Here is a 21726-nt window from a genome sequence, read left to right as displayed (position 1 = left end):
GAGGAGGAAGAAAGCTCTCCACCTGTTTCTGCTGAGTCACGAAGGTGGCTGAGTTCTTAAATGTCAGGACTCCTCTTGACTCCTGACGGCGCGCGCACGCACGCACGCACGCACGCACACACACACACACACACACAGTATCTGTACATAGAGCAAAGCTACAGAGCATTAATGGCATTAAAACTGAAAGTTTTGGCAAAGCCAGAGAGTCGAGAGAAAAGGAAGATGATTACAAAGATGGCAAACAGAGGAGAGAAAGCAGTCTCTCAGTTGACTATTCAGTAAACAACCAGCCAGCCAAGAACATCACCAGTCAGTGTACCATACAGGCATATTCATGAGCTCCATTGTCAGAAAATCAAACACAAGAGACACAAACAAACAAAGGAAAAACAACCGCATTATAAAACAGGAATTTGTGAACACGGTCGTTTCGGGCACAACATATTTTTTTTCTGAGTAGCTGACAACAAACTTGCAGCGAAGTGCATCAGAGTTTTCAGAACAGCCCCCTTTCACAGGAGTATTATCATGATTGATAGCTGTGTTAGACATATGAATTAACTGGATTATGTTTCTACAAACTGTTTTTTAAACTATACCAAAAATAAGTGACCTAAAATCTAGGAAATCTAACACAATCTGAGCGTCTGACATGCAAACTGTGCAAGTATAATCCCATTCTTACTGCTTCTTTACTGCTTCGCCACAGTGGATGGCTGCCACTACCACTACACTACAGCAACATTATAATCTCATTTTTAACAATTAACTCAAAAAGCAAAAGTGGAAATTTATATAAATATTTAGACAATCTATTTGCCAAAATAAAGCTTGACAGCTATTAATGAATCAGGTCAAAAGCCCACAGGCTGAATATTCTAGCTCATTTAATGGACATAAAAACATTTCTCAGTAGAATATCACAGAATGCATCGTATTACCCAAGTTTACTTATCACAGTGAGAAAGAAAGGTTTGCGTGCCACACTACCATTATCTGCCCGCTGGCTAAGTGTGCTAGAGTGCATCCGGTCTGCATGCAGGTGTGAGTGTCTCCAGGGGAGAAAAGGATAGACCTGTGTGAGTGGGTGTCTGTTTGCATGTGATGTGTCTAAGTAAGCTTCAGTGGGTCAGTGTATGTGTTTAATGTTGAATGTGTTTCAGCTGTGTGCAATCTATAAAAGAGAGTTAACATCTCCCATAGAACAAAAGGATAAATCATATCACATGCATAGTTAAAATATGTGCCAATGTATTTAATAAAGAAGCCTAATTGAAGTCAAGGTCATGCAACAGAGAAGAACATTAATATGGCTTGTTTGCATGCGTATTTCATCTCGTGCCCCCCCGCTTTCTGCTCACTTTCTGCTCTAGTTATCCAGTAAACATTGAAGCAGTTTTCCCCGAAGCACAAGTCTAGGAAAAGCTTCTTTTTTTTTTAAGTGATGTTTTTGGGAAACGAGTTGAAAATCACTGGAAGTTTGTTGTTAGCAGATGATGTCATTTCTAGGGTGTCACATGCTGCCATTCTGTCAGATAGAAAAACTGTACTCTGATATTTTGGTGATATTTATTGCACTAATGTGGCAGATCTTTAACTCTTACCCCATGCATGTGAACGCCTGTAAAACACTCCTTGATATCACCTATAAACACACCCAGGAAGCATAATTGTTCTACATGGAGTGTTACTATTGTGAAAGAACAAAACTGAAGTTTTACTGAACATCACCACATTTTTTTTTTAGTTTCTAAATGTAATCAATAAGTGAAGGAGAAAGAGGAAAAAGGTGAAAACTCCAAAATGAGACCTGAACTATGGCCTCCTGGATCACAATCTTGCAACTTACTTCTCTTCCTCCCACTAAACAGATCTTAGTAGAACTACATTTTGGGTGTTTTTGGTTTAGGGAATAGTGCTAGTCATCCGCTAATTACTTGTAAAAGTGTCTATGAGCAAGCTAATGAATCCAAATTGTCCCTAAACCATCCAGCATATCAAGGCGCTCGCAAAAAAACATCTATGTTTTCCTCACTTTAAGAACTCATTAACTTGACAAATTACATATTTTCAATCTAACCACATGTTCCACTTTGTCACATATCGTTTCCACTCTCCTGCGCATTATTTGATTTTTCTCTCCTTTGACTTGTTTTTTCCTTAATGCCAGCTTCACTTTTTTTTTTGTATTCATACATCGTCCACCTGCCAATTTTAGCTGCCACTTTAAACTCTGTTTTTAATATTGCACTTCTTGAAACATTTTTTCATCCAAATGGCATCTCTCATTCTGACTCCCAGCCCTTTCATGCATTAATATAAGCTGCTGAGGCTTGAGGGAAGCACTGACAGTCTTTACAATCGCAGACGTTGATGGCTTCAGTCCTTGTATTCTCTCATGTGTCATCAAACAGCTGCAAGCAGCTATAATGGCTCTCGGAAAAACCAGAATCCACTGAATTACTGCAACAACAAAACAAAAAGCTTCATCGTTTTTAAGAGCAAAAGGAGTTTTTGAGAACACATTAAAAAGGTCAATTAAGAAAAATGTGTAGGTGTCAAAAAATTATTCTGTTTTGTGTACACTCCAATCAACAAAACTGGTGTACTTTTGATTCAGTCTTGCCTTGATTCTAGATTTAAACATATCTGCACCTTGGTGTATGTGCTGCCATCTCTACATGGAAATTACCATCATTACCAAAGAGGACAGGAAGGTAACAAGAAACAAAGGAGAGCAGGTTTTACGTTTCACATTTATGTTATAGGATCCAGTTCTGAGAAAAACATCTGGAGTGACACCTGCACTAGAAAAAAGTAGCCTGCTCGACCAAAAAACTGAACTTACCCCACAGCTTTACTGCCACAGAGAACTAGAGACAAAATGGTGAACATTCACCCTTCTGTACGTCTTTCTTTTATAGTCATTTCAATAATTTAAAGCCACAAAGCAACAACAAATCATTTCCTGAAACAAATATGACTGATTTGACATCATAGCCATTGCTATAATATGTGAACTTTCAGTAAATCCAAATGGAAATCCAAGTGCCATTGAGCAACCAAAAGGCAGCTCCGGGAACCGGAAAATAAATCTAATGCAATCTAAGTGTGAAAACTGTACTTTCTCCAGTAGAGTGACACTTGACACTTGAGACGGGCTCCTTTTGTATCCTTCCACCCATTTTCTTCTGCTTATCCAATCCTAGGCAAAACTTTCTATCCTGTACTATTAATTTGTGCTTAAAAAATGCATGTGTAGGCTTGAGAACTGTCTTTTTCTCATTTCAGTTGTCCCCTTAAGGCAGATCATCTTCTTCCATCTCATCTTATCCCTAGCATCCTCTTCTCTTACACCAAGTGTCTGCCTGTCCTCCTTCCCAATATCAATTAACCTCCTCTGCAGTCTTCTCTTTTCCTCTTACTTGGGAACTGCACATCCAGCATCCTAGTTATGGACCAAAGGATACTGTGACATGAATGAGGACCTACACACACAGCTTGCAAGTTACTACACGTTTTATTGTTTAGGGTTTTTTCATCAATCGGGTGCAGCTTTCCAGCTGCCACCCACACACAAAACACCCCACCTCAGGTCCCATCACATCCTTTATAAGGGAGACACGATCAGCTGATGGAGCTCAGGTGTGTGTCAGCCTCCCCTGACACCACACCCTGAACCCACTCCTCCACCCCTCCTGAGCCACAAACCACACCTTGCCACAGATATTTAACAGTACTGTATGAATGTCTGTGCAAACATCTTGAGCCACCCCTCATTTCTTTATATTTTGCTTGTAAAGAGCCAGAATTTCTTGTATTTCGAAAGTATTTCTTTTCACATTGAATGCTTTTTCATTCATTTTGAATCCAGCCATTGAAGTTGCTGCTATCCTTCTGTAACAAATCACACATGAGAGTTGTCTCCACCCACTCCACCCTCCCTGCACTCTCTTCTTCACCTAACTCATTCAGTGTATGTTTCTTCTGATAGTTGACCCCAGCTATTTAAACTCAACCACCCTCACTACCTCTACTGCTACCCTCTCTCTCATTTCCACACAAGTATTCAGCCTTGCTGTTACTGAACTACATTTCTCTCCTGAGCATGCCTCCAGCTCTCCAGGAACCTGCTCCCTACTCTCACTACATACAATTGCCATCATCATAGTCCACAGAGACTCCTGCCTGACCTCATCTATCAACCTGTTCAACACCACAGCAAACGGCAAGGTGTTCAGAGCTGATCCCTGACCCAGTGCCGTCCCCACAGTATTCCACTATATTAACTGGCATAACATGCAAACTTTGTTATTTATCCACAGTCAATGTGAACAAAACCAGCATTAACATACTCTATTGCCTTACTGAAATGATATACCTCTAGTGTGACAATGCTAGCTTGACCTATAGTAATTAAACAGAGGAATAAATAAAAAAAAATAAAAAAAGTCAAATTGTAATTAAGACTAATAGATTTTTTTCCACTGGTGCTGATAAGTTGAGCAAAAATATCAATGTAGAACATGGTTTATGTACATCTGGGCGATCGTGGCTCAAGAGTTGGGTGTTCGTCTTGTAATCGGAAGGTTGCCGGTTCGAGCCCTGGCTCGGACAGTCTTGGTCGTTGTGTCCTTGGGCAAGACACTTCACCTACCACCTACTGGTGTTGGCCAGAGGGGCCGATGGCGCGATATGGCAGCCTCGCCTCTGTCAGTCTGCCCCAGAGCAGCTGTGGCTACAACTGTAGCTGCCTCCACCAGTGTGTGAATGTGAGAGTGAATGAATAGTGGTATTGTAAAGCGCTTTGAGGGGTCCCGAAAAGCGCTATATAAATGCAATCTATTATTATTATTATTACATGTAACATTTCTAATACACAGTTTTAAATGAAATGTTTTTAAATAAACCTCGGTTACTATTGATTACCAGAAATACAAATAAAATTCATTTGGCTAATTCATGATCTTTTGATATGACTTGGATCCTTGCCACAACATTTCTAAAAAAAAAAAAAAGAAGCTATAAATATGGAACAATATTTAACAAAAAAATGTGACATAAAAATGATTTCTCTCTAACTTGGTGTATACATGCTTAACAATACTGGATCATTCCACTGTGTAAATATATATATATATATATATATATATATATATATATATACATTCCAGAAAGGAAAAAATCACTAATTATGCTACCATCCACAAACACTAATGAGTTTCTACATATGGAGCCAAAATGCAGTAACATCTATTTATCATCAGCTCAGAGGTACTGAATAATTAACAAAACCATTCTAATAATTCAGAATCATTATTTATTCATCCATGTTTTCATTTTTCTCTTTTTCTATCAATACAGCTGTCTGAATGCTGAACAAGAACACTGTGTAAAAGAGAAAGAGCATCTAATTTTCAGTGCTGTAGCTCTCACTGTGACAGGTTTTATTATGTCACTAAGCTGTGAGTCTGCGTTCACTGAGCTAATTTCAAGAGCAATATTGTCGCTGTCAGAACCTTTCATCTCACCTGTTTTGGGTTTTTTTTGCTTTTAACTGATCTGAAGGTTTGCATGCAACTCTGTGGGGTGAGATTTTTTTTTAAATGCTAAAGGCTATTCACGGACTAAAAAACCTTTCAGCAAATAAGTGCAGAGGTCTGCACAGAGATGTCTGAGGAAACAGAGAGAACTGAACAGTTTAAAAAAGAAAAACAGTTCTACATCAAATCAAATCAAATCAAATCACTTTTATTGTCACATCACATGTGCAGGTACATTGGTACAGCACATGTGAGTGAAATTCTTGTGTGCGAGCTTCACAAGCAACAGAGTTGTGCAAAATACAATAATGTAAACAAGCAAAATACAAGAATGGCTACATCTGAAACTAATAAATATATGTACAATATATAATAGTATATGCATTTCTGGATGTGTATACTAAATATTTTTCTACGTGTGTGTGTGTGTGTGTGTGTGTACACATATTTTACAAATTAAATAGAGTAAACAATAAATACATACACTGTACATTTGTACAGTGCAGTGACATGGGCACCACCGGCCTATCAAATACGTGCAAGCTTTTTATAAAATATACCTCATATCATTATAAACTATTAAACACTGTTTGGGTATTAGAGAACCCTTAAAACCTGCGAATTTGAATTGCAATTCATCCGCTCTCTTGCGCTTCAGTCATGCACCCATCAATAAAGCATTTTTAAATACAATGCCTTTCTTAATCTGAATGCACAGTAAGGCTCAAAAATGCCTTCAAAGCCTTGCAATTAACACCTAACGTGCTTTGTTATTCAGCAGGATATGTTCCTTAGTTCCATTTTGCATATAAAAACTTTTCACCTGAAAACACCACCTGCCAGGACTCATGCCTAAGCACTAAACACTGACAAGTGAACCAGGACTAAACAAAGATATAATTTTGTGACCACTTATACTGCTATTAGATATGTGTGCTGGGGTTAAGGTAGCACTATTCTACCCATATATCATACATAGTGTGACACATAAACAAAATCGAAACAGCCACTGCTGCTGGTGAGTGAGACACACCGGGGAGTTTATTTCCTCGCTTCTAGGATGAACAGAAAATGATGTCGTCTATGGCAGTGAGAGGGTACCGAGTCCTGGTTAACCTCACTCACATACTAGAATGATGTAGTATGTGATAGTTATCATAATCATCCGAGCAGGCGAAACAACATTAAGTCACAGCATTTGCCTCACTGACTTTGAAAAGTAAATGAACTTTTTTAAACTTATTAATAATTTGAAACGTTTTATATGTGCAAGAAAGCTGACACGCATTGGCTCTAATAATTACATCCTGACGAACAAGATGTCAAGCCTTACCCATACTTTTCCCCCGCAGGGAATTAATTCTATAAAACAGGTGAGCAGTAGCTCTCTACCAAGAAACGAGTCTCTCTCCTCCAGACAATACAGAGTTTTGTGTTTGTGTCAAACTGCAAACTGATTGATTTCTCTGCAAAGAGGCAAACCTCAGAAATGTATAAAGAGAGAGAATTTTGTCTGGTTTCAACAATATTCTCAGCATAGTCCATCAGTCATCACTACAAGCACAGTTCTCATACCTGTGCATTGATATAAGCATACCCATATGGAAAAGAAATAGTAAAAACATATATGATTTACTCATGAAAGTGGCCACTTTCTCATTACTTTCATATATTTTTTAGTAAGTATAGAAAAGATACAAGTTTCATTATATAATTTTTCAAGGGATCTTATATGTGTTTTCACTCTTGTATGCTTTTCATACAAGTTTCATACAAGACAGATAAAAACTTTATAAGATTTATATATATCTTTTCCATATGGGTATTTTCCATGCTAAGCGCTTTGCCTAACATTCACGAACACATTTTGAAGGATGCATCAGGAGCCACTTGGAATTCAGTAACTTGCCCCAGGATACTTTGACATACAAACTAGAGGACCCGCTCTACCTCCTGAGCCACAACCACTCTTAAGCAAACAGTTCTTGAAAGCACCTGCAAGACTTAAATACACAAATGTATTAATCAGTGGAGCTTTTAGAGTATCAGATACGTGAGAGTAAATGTTAAATATTGTGGCTACCAAATTATTAAATTGTTTTTGAGAATCTGTCAGTAATTGAAACGTAATGATTATAATTCCAAATATATCCAATTTCTCATCAAGAACAGACAGACTGAGAAACACAAACTAACCCAGAATCATAAATTTATTACAAGTGCTCTCTGGCAATATGACGAAACACATTTGCAGAATCAAGCACAGCTGCAGCAGCCTGAATCTTCACTGATCTGATAAGTAACTGAACTGTCAAGAGCATAGACGAATAAAAAAATGCTGCCTATAATAATGGGAAATAGAAAAAAATCTTAATCACTTACGAAGCGCTTGATACAAAGTTTTCTGTGTATGCTGAGGAGATGGATGTCTCACCAAACTGTTTATATAAATTTACACCTTCGCTTACTTCTTATATTAGCAAATGTTTATGTTTTTCTTTGTTTTAAACTCTCACTGACTTAATTTTGGCTCAGAAAAAGAAGTTTGATTTTAAAATCCAGTACACACAACGGCAGGTTGGTGTATTCAGGTTAGACAGCTTCCAAAAGTCTACACTGGTTGTTGTAAGTTTGAAATATATTACCAATATTAAACTAAACTAGATACAAGATTTGCTACCAAATTAATAGATCTGAGAATGAAGTGTGCATGTCAAAACAGCTCTTAAAGGAGCCAAGTGACGGTTTACAAGAGCAAAAAAAGCTCTCAGCATGCACTGAAGCTCATATCTGCAAAAACAGGAACAAACAGCCAGTCTGCTGATATTACACACCAGAAACGCTGAACAGGACATGACAGAGTAACAAACCCAGCCTGTCAGCTCCAGGTCTGCTTCACGAAGACCGACAGTAAAACAGACTTTAGTGTCTGTTTGTGTCTCTGTCTGTGTGCAGCTGCAAACACGTATTCACAGAACTGAGATCACTCTTCGGGCAAAAGCAGTCCCGTCAGAGACACGAGCAGTTCGGTGGAATTTGATCGGTCCATGAAACACCTGCCCATCATCAGCAGCACCAGCATCCCCACATCTGCCATGCTGCACCCGCAGCATTCAAATATAAGATACATAAAAATCCATTTTGGACTTTACAAGAATTAAAAAAAAGATGTTGTGTGATTACGATGGGGTGGGCAAACTGAAGAGCCAAACTCATGAAAATCCAAATAAATTCTGTAAGAGATTAAAAAAACAGCAGATTTCTTTTTTTTTAAAAAAAAAGTGAACAAAACGTAACGAAAAAAAAAGAAACTGAAAATAAAGACAAGAAAGGGTATAAAACTGGTTTTCCCTCCAACAACAACACAAAGCAGAGAGTAAAGAGCTCCGGCAAAGACTTGCAGGATAACAGAGAAATCCAACAGCTAAAAAACAAGGGGATGAGGGGGACAAAAAAGAAGACAAAAAAAAGAAAAAGAAGGGATATCAAACCTGAAAGAAAGAAAAAATGAAGACAAGAGGAGGGGAAGAACTGACCTTCCAACGTAGGAGGTAAAAACGCTGAAAGAGGCTGACGGTGAGAAGGTGAGAAGAGCTGACAGCGTTCGGGGACGACGTCCGGAGTGCGCTCGGTAAACGGGCTGAAGCTCTGAGTGGCAGAGCAGCCGCTGGAGCTGCGACAAACAGCAGCAGCGTGTCGACTGGAGCAAACCACTGATCACGGGCAGGGAGGGGGAGCTGCTGCTGCTGCTGCTGCTGGGAGCTCTGTGGGTAATTTGGCACTTGGATTAAAAAGCGCACGACAAACTCACTTAGAAGGAAAAACGAAAGAAAATTTACTGCATGTGTCTAATTTTCCATAGCTGCTGGTAGCTAATTGCCCAGATTTTCCTGTAATCATAAAGCATTGTTCATTGTTCATTCACAGAACACAGGCTTAAAAAATGTGGACCCATTGTTAAAAAAAATACAACATCATACATTTACATAGGGAAAAAATATCATGTAATTGTTGATCTATTACTTAATTATTTTTGCTGTATTATGAATGGCCATGGGGGTGGTCTTCATCTGCATAAAGATGTAGAGTTTATGAACACAGTCAAAAATCAAAAGTTTATGGTCCAGATTGGAGTCTGTGACGGACTGACTCTAGCCTCTGCACCTTATACTGGACACCCCTGGTTTAGTGCATTGGCGAATTTAGACCTTTTTTTAATGGGTGCTCAAGCATCCCTTAATTTCATTATAGAGCCTCTCAAAAACACTATAGTAACAATAATAACGTATTTTACTAGTATTTTCTGACATCATCTTCTAATGGTCTATTTTGTCAGCTTAAGTTACAACGAAAACAAGGTCAAATGTTCTTTGTTCTTGATGTCATGATGTTACATAGCTCTCACACGCTGTGGCTTCTTAGTAATAAACACGACAAGGTTATTGCTGTTAAAAGAAAATGAAGAGATTATTCAAAGTACACTTTACCTGAAACTTCAACAAGCAGAAGTGCAAGTGGTTCTGGGGGGTCACAGCAATGACCCTGCATTTGGTTACAGAAAGAGCTGATTATGTATATTTGTTCTCTAAATAGCGTCAAAACATTTGGTAATGCAGTAGAGCTTTTTAGATAACTTTAGCTTATAAGCTATAAATCTGCTACCATAATACAAGTTGCCAGCCAGTGAGCTGGTGTGTTTTATTTTATTAGTTCAATAAAGTTTTCTAGTTTGGCCGAATTGGGCTTCATTGTTTGTTTACTGATTGCAGAGCCTCAGAGTGCAAGTCAGAAAGATCTTATGTGTCAATGGCCAGCAGCCAATTCCTAGCGAATTTAGTTATGTAAAAATGCTTCTTTATTGGATGACAGCATGAAGATTGAGAAAAGAGGATAGAGAGGGTGAACAGAGAGAGGGGGCTAGATGAAGACAGCAAAAAGGCAAGAGCGCAAAAAGAAACAGATAGGAGTGGACTAGTCAGAGTCATCAAAAGTTATAAAGCTGAGGTATCCTCTGTTTCACCCACATTCATTGATGATCACTGATTTGGATTCATATCACTCTGAACATGGCTTGAACAGGATGGCTGCTAATAGATTTGAGTGAGACACTGCTAATCTATCCTCCACAGAGCTGGGTACCTGGGATCGTGTCTTTATTGTGTAATATAAAAGAAGGGTTTGTATAAATTCAAAAACTTTAATGTAAAAGCATGAAAAGTAAAATAGACTGCAGTTATGTGTTTGAGAGACTGAAACAATGCTGTGAATCTAATTTGCTACAAATTGTTCGTTAATTTACTACATTTAATCAACACAACTGACCCCTGGGCTCAGATATGATAACCCTAAAACTGGTGTATTATATTAGAACTATGATTATTCATTCAGAATCATTTCTTCAACATTAGAAAAGATCATCCAACCAATTAGATTCCTTTTAAAGGTAAGAGTAATATGTGCCCAGTTAATTTTAGATATGTAACAGTAAAAAGGATCCAGTTTGTTTGCAAATACCTTATTCTATTAATATTAATTACAAAGCACTGTATGCATGACATTGTGACTGGGTGCTTAGCCCACCTGAAGCTTTGATCCTAGAATCACCTCTAATTTGGTGTTTCAACAAGGGGATATAGTTTGTTAGTTGCACCCTACTCTGGACATCACCATAAACTCTGTTGACCTGTTCTTCCATTCAAACAGAGCAGCTGTCTGATAAGCTATCAAATCTAGAACTCTTTGAAGTGATGCAATGCTGAAGGGGAGATTTTGCAATTCTCATTTAACAAGAAAGTCTATAGTGTGCTGGAAAAGGGATATGAGCAGAATTGGCTTTGCAGCACAAGGAAAGATTGATGTGGTTAATTACACAGTGTACACTAGTAAGCAAAGATTAGGGTTTTGATAGTCCACAGATGATAAAAGATCAAACTATTTTAAAAAAGTGGTTACGTTGTTCTGTCCCAGTTTGCTATGAAACAAGGTTACTGCAAAAATGATTTCTATAACTGGGAAAGGTAAACATTTATAAAGAATATGGAGGGGTTAGCACTATCACCTCCCAGTGTGGAGTTTGCATGTTCTCTCCATGTACTTTCTTCTTTCCACAGTCCAAAGACATACTTAATTAATTAAGTAAATAATTAACTATTCTAAATTAGTCATAAGCATGAGTGTGAGGATTGTCTCTCATTCTGTTTTGGCCCTCGAATAGATTGGCAACCCGTCTCCTAACTCTCACCCCATCAAAGCACAGGTCAAGACTTCACGCCCCAAGGACCTCAACAGCTACAGGCCGGTGGCTCTGACATCCCACCTGATGAAGACCCTGGAGCGGTTGGTCCTGGCTCAGCTTCGGCGCCTAACAAGCTCATCACTGGACCCACTTCAGTTTGCCTACCAGCCTGGCATTGGAGCGGATGATGCCGTCATTCACCTCCTACATCGTTCCCTCGCTCACCTGGAGACCGCTGGAAGCACTGTGAGAATCATGTTCTTTGATTTCTCCAGTGCCTTCAACACTATTCTTCCCTCGGTTCTGAAGGACAAGCTGGAGAACTCTGGAGTGGACCATCACCTCACTACCTGGATTTTGGACTACCTCACCGACCGACCACAGTATGTGAGGACTCAGGGCTGTGTGTCGGACAGGGTCGTCTGCAGTACGGGGGCCCCACAGGGAACGGTTCTGGCTCCGTTCCTCTTCACCATCTACACTGCAGACTTCTCCCACAATTCCACCCAGTGCTTCCTGCAGAAGTTCTCTGATGACTCTGCAATAGTCGGCCTCATCACTGATGGGGACGACAAGGAGTACAGAGGACTGACTCAAGACTTTGTGGACTGGTGCCAGCTGAACTACCTCCAGATCAACGCCAGTAAAACCAAGGAGCTGGTGGTAGACTTCCGCAGGCACAAGCATTCTCCACTGCAACCACTGAACATCCAGGGTATGGACATTGAGGCTGTGGACAGCTACAGGTACCTTGGTGTTCATCTGAACAACAGACTGGACTGGACTCATAACTCAGACGCCCTCTACAGGAAAGGGCAGAGCAGGCTGTACCTGCTGCGGAGACTCAGGTCGTTTGGGGTGGAGGGCCCACTCCTGAAGACCTTCTATGACTCTGTGGTGGCTTCTGCTATCTTTTATGGTGTGGTCTGCTGGGGCGGCAGCATCTCTGCTGGGGACAGGAAGAGACTGAACAGGGTGATCCGAAGGGCCAGCTCTGTTCTAGGATGCCCTCTGGACCCAGTGGAGGTGGTGAGTGACAGGAGAATGGCGGCTAAGCTGTCATCCCTGATGGACAACATCTCCCACCCCATGCAGCAGACTGTGACAGCACTGAGCAGCTCCTTCAGTGGGAGACTGCGGCACCCACGGTGTGGGACGGAGAGATTTCGCAGGTCTTTCCTCCCCACTGCTGTCAGACTCCACAACAAAGACTTTAACTGAACAAACACACACATCCACACATGTGCAATAACACTAAGTGCAATAATCCTTTCTGGCATCGTTGTATTTTTACTCAGTTGTATATAGCATTCGTATTCTATTTTTATCTTATTGTATATTTTTATTCTATTTTATTCTACTGTATATAGTATATTATTTTATTCTATTCTGTACAGCTGTGTACTGTATTTATTCTTATTGTATTCTAATTTTTGCCTCATAACTTTTGCACTGTCCACTTCCTGCTGTGACAAAACAAATTTCCCACGTGTGGGACTAATAAAGGTTATCTTATCTTATCTTATCTTATGTACAGTAAGTGTCTCCCTGTTTGCATTGCTACTCTTGTTTACTCTGTACTGCTGCTGCAAAGGTGCCAGGGTGACTTTATGAACGCGAAGCATTAAGCTGTTTGTTTTGTTGACATCAGTGAAGTTGCAAAGTCTTAAAAGCCAAAGGGCAATCCTGAACACACATATACACACGAGCACGGTTATCTGTGAAAACATTTCAGCTGAGACAAGGAGAAGAGGCATGCGAAGACAGGAAGAGCAAGGTTGTTTATTGTGTTGTGCTGTTTGTTTCTGGGGGTTTTTTTTGTTTGTTTTCTTTCATTCAAGGGCAAAAAGAGGAGCCGTTAAAATGAGAGTGAGTGGGGAAGAAAGAAGAAGCAGATCAGCAGACGGAGACGGTGAAAGATACCGACAGCCAGAGAGGATGAAAAACAGATGCAGAGAAGGAGAACATCCCCTGCTCTTTGAGCAGCCACGTTCATGAAGAAAATACAAGCAGACAGTTGTAACTGACTGAGTAAGTCAAAATATGAGCCAATGTTGGTGTTACAAAATATACTGCTTTGTCTGACCTGTTCACCTTGATGGAAAGACATATACTTTATGCATTTATATAAATAAGAGTCTACTAGTCTTTAAGTAGTGAACCAGTCAATTTCTACAAAGTCCTTCTACAAAACTTCATTCACTCTGGAATCCCCTTTGTGTTAATCTAGCTGATGCTTTATAGCTAGATTTACTCTCCTTAATGGAATTTGTCGAGAAAGCCAACTAAATGAACGCTAATGTTTAACACATGAACTGTATATAAAAGATGGCTATAACTTTCCAGTATGAGTAGTGAAGACAATGTTATTTTTCTTCTATGATAAGATTTGAAGCTCTTTGAACTACATCAATACCAAAAAATACATTTGTTTAAGTGGCATCAACCCAGTCAGCAGGCTTAGTCCCAAAGGTAAATGAAAGCATGAACTCTGGTAAACTTTATTACATGAATGTGCTACTGACCAACTGCAAGCTTGATTTGACAGTGTTGACCTTTGAGAGAACAAAGAGTGTATAATGGTTGAGACCATCATATTGGCAGTGTTGAAACCTTTTGGCTGTATTCTACACTGCAAAATGAGAAAAGAAATACCAGGAGGGTTTGTTTACATCTCTATTTCAGTTTCAGTTTTATTTAAATTTTATTTGTCATATGTAATTTAACAGTGGTTGGGTTAATTGGTAATTCTAAATTGCACATAGGTATGAATGGTTGTTTGTCTCTCTGTGTTAGCCCTGCAACATACCCGCCTCTCACCCTGTGATAGCTGGGACAGGCTCCAGCACCACTGGGACCCTGATAAAGATAAGCAGATGAGAATGAATGAATGAATGTAATTTAACAAAGGCTCAACATTACAATGAAATGTGTTTACCTTAAAAGGCAAAATCAACAAGCTCCTAGCACCACTTATTTTAGCAGGCAGTGTGCTTTTTTAGAAACTATACCTGCAAATATAATGCAGAAACCTCAGAATCACAAGTATCTTTTAAGTTTTTAAAAACTGTAATAACTCAACAACAGCAGGCAGACAAAAATGAAATATGCATTACTGAAATATGAGATTAAAAGTCACTTTTATGGTATAAGTCAGAGGGATTTCACACTGGATGTTTTAATTAAAGTCTCTCAGAATATATTGTCTCATATTCCTTCACTCGGTGCTGCACTCAACAAAGACAGTGAGCTGAGGAGATTCTTCAAGTTATGTGATTTTCTTCAGTGAGAAGTCCGATTTCAAAGCACAAAAGAAACAAAGTTCTCTGAATCCAAATGCTGTTCCCCTTTTTTGTCAGACAAAAAAAGACTGGAGGAGTTAGAAAGAGAGCTTCTTAATACAGCTGTTTGCTTTGAAAAGCAATATGAAGGCTCTGGAAGGTCTGATTAATTGCTAACCCAAATAAACAAGAAACCCAAGCATAGCAACAAATTTGTGACATTTTAAATCGAGGACAAATAAAACCTAAAAATTTTTTTTTTACATTTATAACAAAATAAAAACATTACACAACAGTCTTTGACCAAATGTACCCATGTAATTGCTTTTAATGGTCTGTCATTCTTAGCCATCCATCAAAATACATTAGGCCTAATATATATTACTGTTAAATAATATAAGTAAATAATCCAGTTGCTCAACATTTGGTCACATATTTATGAAAGGAAATCTGACTGGACAAGTCATTAAGCTCCAATAAGGTCCCCTAAGCTCTGGTGAAAATATTTTGACCTGCTTTCTGCTATCAATATAAAAATGCCTGCCTTGCTCGACAAGTTTATCTTTGGCCCTCCAGATGGTCCAGAAACATAAGAAAATACATGTGAATTAAAGTTTTATAGAAACATAGACCTTCTTATGGGCAGACGTCCCTCTATGTCCTCCAAGTGACATTTTACTGTACAAAACAGATGGGACAGGTGTGTGCTGTAGTCCAGGGAGACCTTTAACAGTGTTAACAGCTGTGGGTGTCAGTGGAGTGTGTGATTTCTGCAGATGTACAGTAAAAGAAATTTTAGAAAGTAACATTTTCATCTTTGGTTTAAGATTGTAGTAATTTATACAATAACACTGACAGACTAGAGCAGCGGTCTCCAACCCCCGGGCCATGGACCGGTACCAGTCCATGAGTCATTTGGTACCGGCCGCGAGAGTTGAGGCTCGGGTGTGAAATTTATGGTTCTCAGGGTTTTTATCATTAATTCAGTTTCCCTGGGTGTTTTCCCGTGTTGTAGTTATGTGTCTTATTTCGAAAGTAATATTTACGCATTACAATAGTGACCAGAGAGCATTAAGGGGCAGAGAGGAGGCTGTTACTCTCAATGTTGTTGGCGCATTTCAGGAGGATGCTGCTGATACAGTTACACAATTATACGGTGAATTTGCGTTTATTATTATATTTACCACAGTTGTTGTCTTGGTCGTATCATTTTATTTTGTTGTATTTATCTGCGACACGTTAAAGGCCGGTCCATGGAAATATGACATTAAACCGGCTGGGGACCGCTGGACTAGAGTACTATAGCTAAAGAAGATACATCCATACAGGCAAAAATGTCCTTTGCCATTTTCACCAACATCTTTTTTTGTAAGGTGCCAAATGCTGTCAGATATGCCTGGAATTCCAAACATTCGTGCAAAATGATCTTTGGCTTTAGATGCCGGGAGATCCTCTTTAAAAAACAAAAAACAAAAACATGACTATGTCCAAGTTTGCCAACCAGCGATCTCCTGTTTGGCAAAGTTGGTCCCCAGCCACAGTCCTCATTGGAAGTCATTTTGTTTTACTTAAAGGTTTTGGGTGCCCTAAACATCACATTGAATAATGACTCCCAGCCACTCTCAGTCAGTTTAAACATAATCATGAGGCATCCTTTACCAGTGTCCATATATTATGTGTTTGGAGCTTGAGACCCATATCACTATCACCGCAACCATTTCCCAGACATAAACGGCCATTTATAAAGAATGTGTCTGCAGTAAAAAGTGTGGACCGCACACATAATTCAGATGATGCATACACTCATTTTTCTAGAGTCGAGCCTGATATGGATGGAAATATAAGACCAGATGGAAAAGGAGCAGGAAAAATAGGGATAGGTGGGACTAAATGTAAAAAACAATTTTGCAGGGTTTGCATTTGCCTTTCTTATGATTGTTTTGTTCTCCTTTGTTATAAGCTATGATAATGTGTACACACAGTGCTATGCATCTGGCTCCTGGTGGGTCTTGGCACAGGCGTGAAAGGACAGCTTGTTTGCATTCGCGAAATGTCACTGCTTTGACAGAATGGCACTATTTGACACTCTGGTAATAAGAACTGTCTCATTTGATGGCGCATTGACAGCATTATAAAAACCAACACAGCTAATTAAAAAAAGGAAAACTCAATATACAACTAAATACACAAGTGTGAGAAATGCAGAAATGCAGGGCGAGCCCAGAAATCACAACCAATCTTTTAAAATTAGGTGCAACACATTTCACAATTTCATTCTTTATTGCATGAACTTTAATGTCTTGAATTTTCTTCTTTTTGATACTAATGCTGATGCTTTTTTAAAAAAAAATTATTTTAATGAAGAAATTTTATGTAAAATAACTGCAGAAATATATAATTTCAGCTGGACAAATCGGCCATATGAAACCAAATTTTAAACAGCTTTATTTAGTTGCCATATATAGTTTACCTATTTAACACCACACAGAAGATCTTGCCATCAAAACAAAACAGATAAAAAAAGACAATAATTACATTCTCTCCTCAGTTAGCCCCAATTAGAGGATGTTACACAGAAACTTTTACACAGATTAGACAGGAAATTCTACATCTTTGTTTTTCCCCCTAAAAGCTTCCTAACAAGTTAGTGTTCCCAAAATATGTCTGGGATGGCAACTTTGGTGCCTAATGAGCTGAGGAAGTTGTGCGTAAGCAAGTGGGCTTTGCCTGGTGTGAATAAAGCTTAACTTCACTTTAATAATGTCTCCTGGTTTGATTTGTGATGTGAGACACACAACAAAGAGTATCTTGTTAAGGCATAAAAAACATCCTGAAAATAAATTGATGGGAACACATATACAGGCCAGAGAAGTGGGCTTGTGAGCAGATTATTAAACCCAAGTGTAGGCTGAGTATACAGAACAGTATATTCAGTGCTAATTTTTTAACCCTTTATACCTGATACATAAAGAAAGTTAAACATCAAAGTCAATAAAAAAAACTCTGTTAAGTCAGTCATTATACAACATCTACCTAATCTCCACTTAGAGTAAATGGCTAAGAGAGGACCTGAGCTGTAATACCATTTCAGTTCTTGTTAATAAATAAATAAATAGAAAAGCTTGAATAATCTTAAATAATAATTAATCCAGGATTTTAAATATTTCCTTCAGAGGTTTTAAGATTGAATTCATGTTCTTATGAGAGTGAAGAACAGCAACTTTGATCATTTATTGTCTGAATGTAAAAACAATCCTATACTATTACATTGTACAGTATGGTACATTTTTAGATGTCCGAGACAGCCAGTGCATATGATGTGATTAGACCACACACTCGATAGATAGATAGATAGATAGATAGATAGATAGATAGATAGATAGATAGATAGATAGATAGATAGATAGATATTTATATCCTGACAGAAGTACCTTCTTCCAGGATGACAATGGGCCCATCCATAAGCCATAAAGAGTCATTGAGCTGTCTCTATTAGTAGGAAATGATGTGAATCATGTAGTGTAACCTTGGCAATCAACATATTATGGGCTGCTGATTGCTCCACCACCACCATATGAAGGTATATTTTGTACAATGTGCAAAATAGCCACTGGTTAGTCAAAGCCTGTGCAGCCTGAAGCTAAGTGTTTCCATAGTCACAAACTTCTTTTCATCATCTTCTTCTTGTTTAGTCAGTCAGAGAAAACAAGCACATGTCTGACTGTGAAATTAAGTGAAATTATTCATCATACCCCTGTTAATCGTCAATTCTGACTGTAATGAAGGCCATTATTTACAAAATCAATATCATTTTGTAATCAGTAAAACTTGAAACAAGCTTTCAAGCCCATAACTCATCAAGATAGTGTTTATTGAGGTCATAGGGAAACTAACTTTCCCACAAACTTCCACACGGTTAGAAATCTCTTTGAGTTTTGCCCTGTTGACTGTTAAAATTAATGTAAATAAAAGCCAAATGCAATAATGTCATAAACCAAAATTTATTTTCAACAGAACATAGAAACATGTTAAACTGAGACATGTTCCTATTTCGCAAAAAGTATTTTGAATTTGACAGCAGCAACATGTCTCAAAAATTACGACCTGAGGAAATAAAATGCTGGAAAATTAAGGAGTACTTAAAAGAAAGCTCAAGCAATATGTTGCAGTTAATTGGGTTAAGTGGTAACAAGTCTTTGTCTTCAAATATAGTATTATGTCCCTAATATCCTAAAAACAGTCCAACAATCTTGAGAAATCTATATGTGCAAGGAATAAGGCCAAAAATCAATATTGTATGGATATGATTTGGGGCCTTCTGGATGCCCTTCATTTAAACCAGGCATGATTCTGTCATGCAAATCACTGTGTGGGTTGAAGTGAGTACAGTTCACAGTGCCATTCACAAACACAAGTTAAAGAAGAAGCCATATGTGAATATGAGCAACACTTATGCTCCCAGCCAGATGACATCTTTTTCGGGAAGGTCTTGCATATCTCAGCAAGATTAAACCATCTGTTATAACGGCTTCGTAGTAGAAGAGTCTGCATGTTGAACTGGCCAGCCTGGAGACCAGAACAACTAAAAACATTTGTTACATCACAAAATGAAAAATGCAACATAAAAGAATGTCACCGCTGAGCAGCTAGGATCCTATATTGGAGAAGAGTGGGATAAATATAAAGAATTAAGTTTAAAATATAAGTATAGCCTCTTTTAGGTTTTGAATATTTGTATTTATTATTAATTGTTTTTGAATGTGACGCTTTATAATTTTTCACTTTGATAATTTTCAGTTTAGTTTGATTCTTATTTTCTATTTTTGTTAATTTTTCTCAACTTTTATTATTGTACGTTGGTTATTTAGCTTTGTGAAGGAGCTGATTGCTCCCACTTCTTATACAAATATCTTTTGGTTGCTTCTTTGAAATCCCTAAACCGTGCCTGATAGGCCAAAAATTCTGTAACTAACCACTCAAATGACCATCATATTCTCTAAGCTCCCAGACTGAAATTAATGTCTGACAATGGAATGTAAGCATAGCTGCATCTCCATGATACCAAATAAAGGTCAGTGGGATTAAACACATGTGCGGTTATATTTAAGTGTATTATTATTCTTTTGCTTTTAAAAATGATTTTAAAAAATCATCATGCACATGCTGTTTCTCACAATATACTGCATTTATGTCAGCCTGCAGTGCACATGAACAAGGTGTGCATTGTGCCGGCATGTAGCCGTCTCCAGGAACATGACAGTTTAATTTTCTCCATCTGACCATCTGATACAACACATTCACTGATATGTTCAGGCACTTTTGGCTCTCGGAGGAGGCGGACGCACTTTTTCTCCTCTCCTCTCCCTTATCTCCCCTGCTTAGTTCTTATGTCCTTGTCTAGTCTCGTGTTTTTTTGTATTACTTTCCCTGGAACACTCTCTCACAGTCTGTTTCTAAAACCTAAAGAGAATTATGGATTTGATCAACTGGTCTCTGAATGCTATTGACACCCTTTTCTCAACGAGAAGTCTGGGCTCGGGAGAGCCCGAGTGCCCTGGAGGGACTTTCTCCGCTGGATACACGATGGATGGGTGGCAGAAATGGAGGGTCGTGTGCCTGGCGGGACTGTCGATCGAGGACGCTGAAGATATCTACCTATTCGGAACCATGATAACAGGGTTCTTGCTGATCGGAGCTGGCTTGGCCCTGGCTTATTGGAGAATTAAGAAAGCGGAACCGGCTGTTCAAACCCCCCCAAGGCTGCCCGCTGGGATTGAAATGATGGGACGAGGCGCGACTTCTTAGAACGGGCTCATCGAAAGCAGCATGGTTAAGACCTTGGAGACGCTTACAGCTGCCGTGAATACTCAGAATAACACCTCTGAGCTTATACTGGGTTACATCAAGGAGAGGCCTGCTCAGAATACCTTTGAGCGAAAGTTGTATTACATTGTGGAACAGTTCACTGCAGTCGTGAGTTCTCAGAATCGGCTCTCTGAGCAAAGGAATGACAAGACCACGGAGTGCAAGTTTGATACCATCATGCGGAAGCTCGCGGTTCTCCAACGGGAGATTGAGAGACCAGTGTCGGAGTGTTAAAGAACAGCTTTGAAATTCTCATGAGTTGTTGCAAAAGAAAAATTACCATCATAATGCGGCTACCCCTTCAGCGCCAGTTGTGGGCTCAAGGCCGGAGCTCAAGGCTGGAGCTGAACAAAAACTCCCTGATAACGACTGTGTTGAGTCTGTTCCTTCCCATTCCCTACAAGGCCACCTGGGTTGGCTGGAAGACTGTTTACTTAGCCTGGCAGGGCGAAGGACACTGTCACAGCTGAACTATGGACACACAAACACATACATATACTGATGCTGATAAGCACTCACTGACGCATCACCCTCCCTACCCCGGATCCAACGCCACCTCCAACGCTTACCTCCCCTCTGATGTGGACATCGGGTCAGCTGGAGGCGCAGTCGAAAGATTGCAGCGGTCCCAGATCAGATGTACACACTGGAACTCTTTCCCATGTTGCTTGTCTGTGTTTATTGTGCTATGGTGTGTTGTTATCTGTGCATTCCTGTATTATCCTTTTGTGTTACACATTTCGATGTTCTTTTCCTCGCTACCTAGCCTGACCTGTCTCCCCAATGTGATGTTTGTATT

At 39.1% G+C, this 21726-nt stretch overlaps 1 protein-coding gene across 2 annotated transcripts in view; it reads right to left on the bottom strand.

The window, feature by feature from the left end:
- raly (RALY heterogeneous nuclear ribonucleoprotein) overlaps nt 1–9204 on the bottom strand; it is a 119337-nt gene extending 110133 nt beyond the window's left edge. For both annotated transcript variants that reach the window (XM_085274649.1, XM_085274650.1), the window contains exon 1: nt 9083–9204. The gene's annotated coding sequence lies outside the window, so the exon portion shown is untranslated. The remainder of the gene's footprint in view (nt 1–9082) is intronic.
- Between the last annotated feature and the right edge of the window lie 12522 nt (nt 9205–21726).

Source organism: Mchenga conophoros, linkage group LG5 (assembly GCF_057382185.1).
Source record: "Mchenga conophoros isolate Kocher_MC1m ecotype Shallow Benthic linkage group LG5, M_conophoros_male_GT1.1, whole genome shotgun sequence".
NCBI classification, from domain to species: domain Eukaryota; kingdom Metazoa; phylum Chordata; class Actinopteri; order Cichliformes; family Cichlidae; genus Mchenga; species Mchenga conophoros.
Note: the sequence above shows the minus strand (reverse complement) of the source record. Positions and strands in the feature narration are given on the sequence as shown.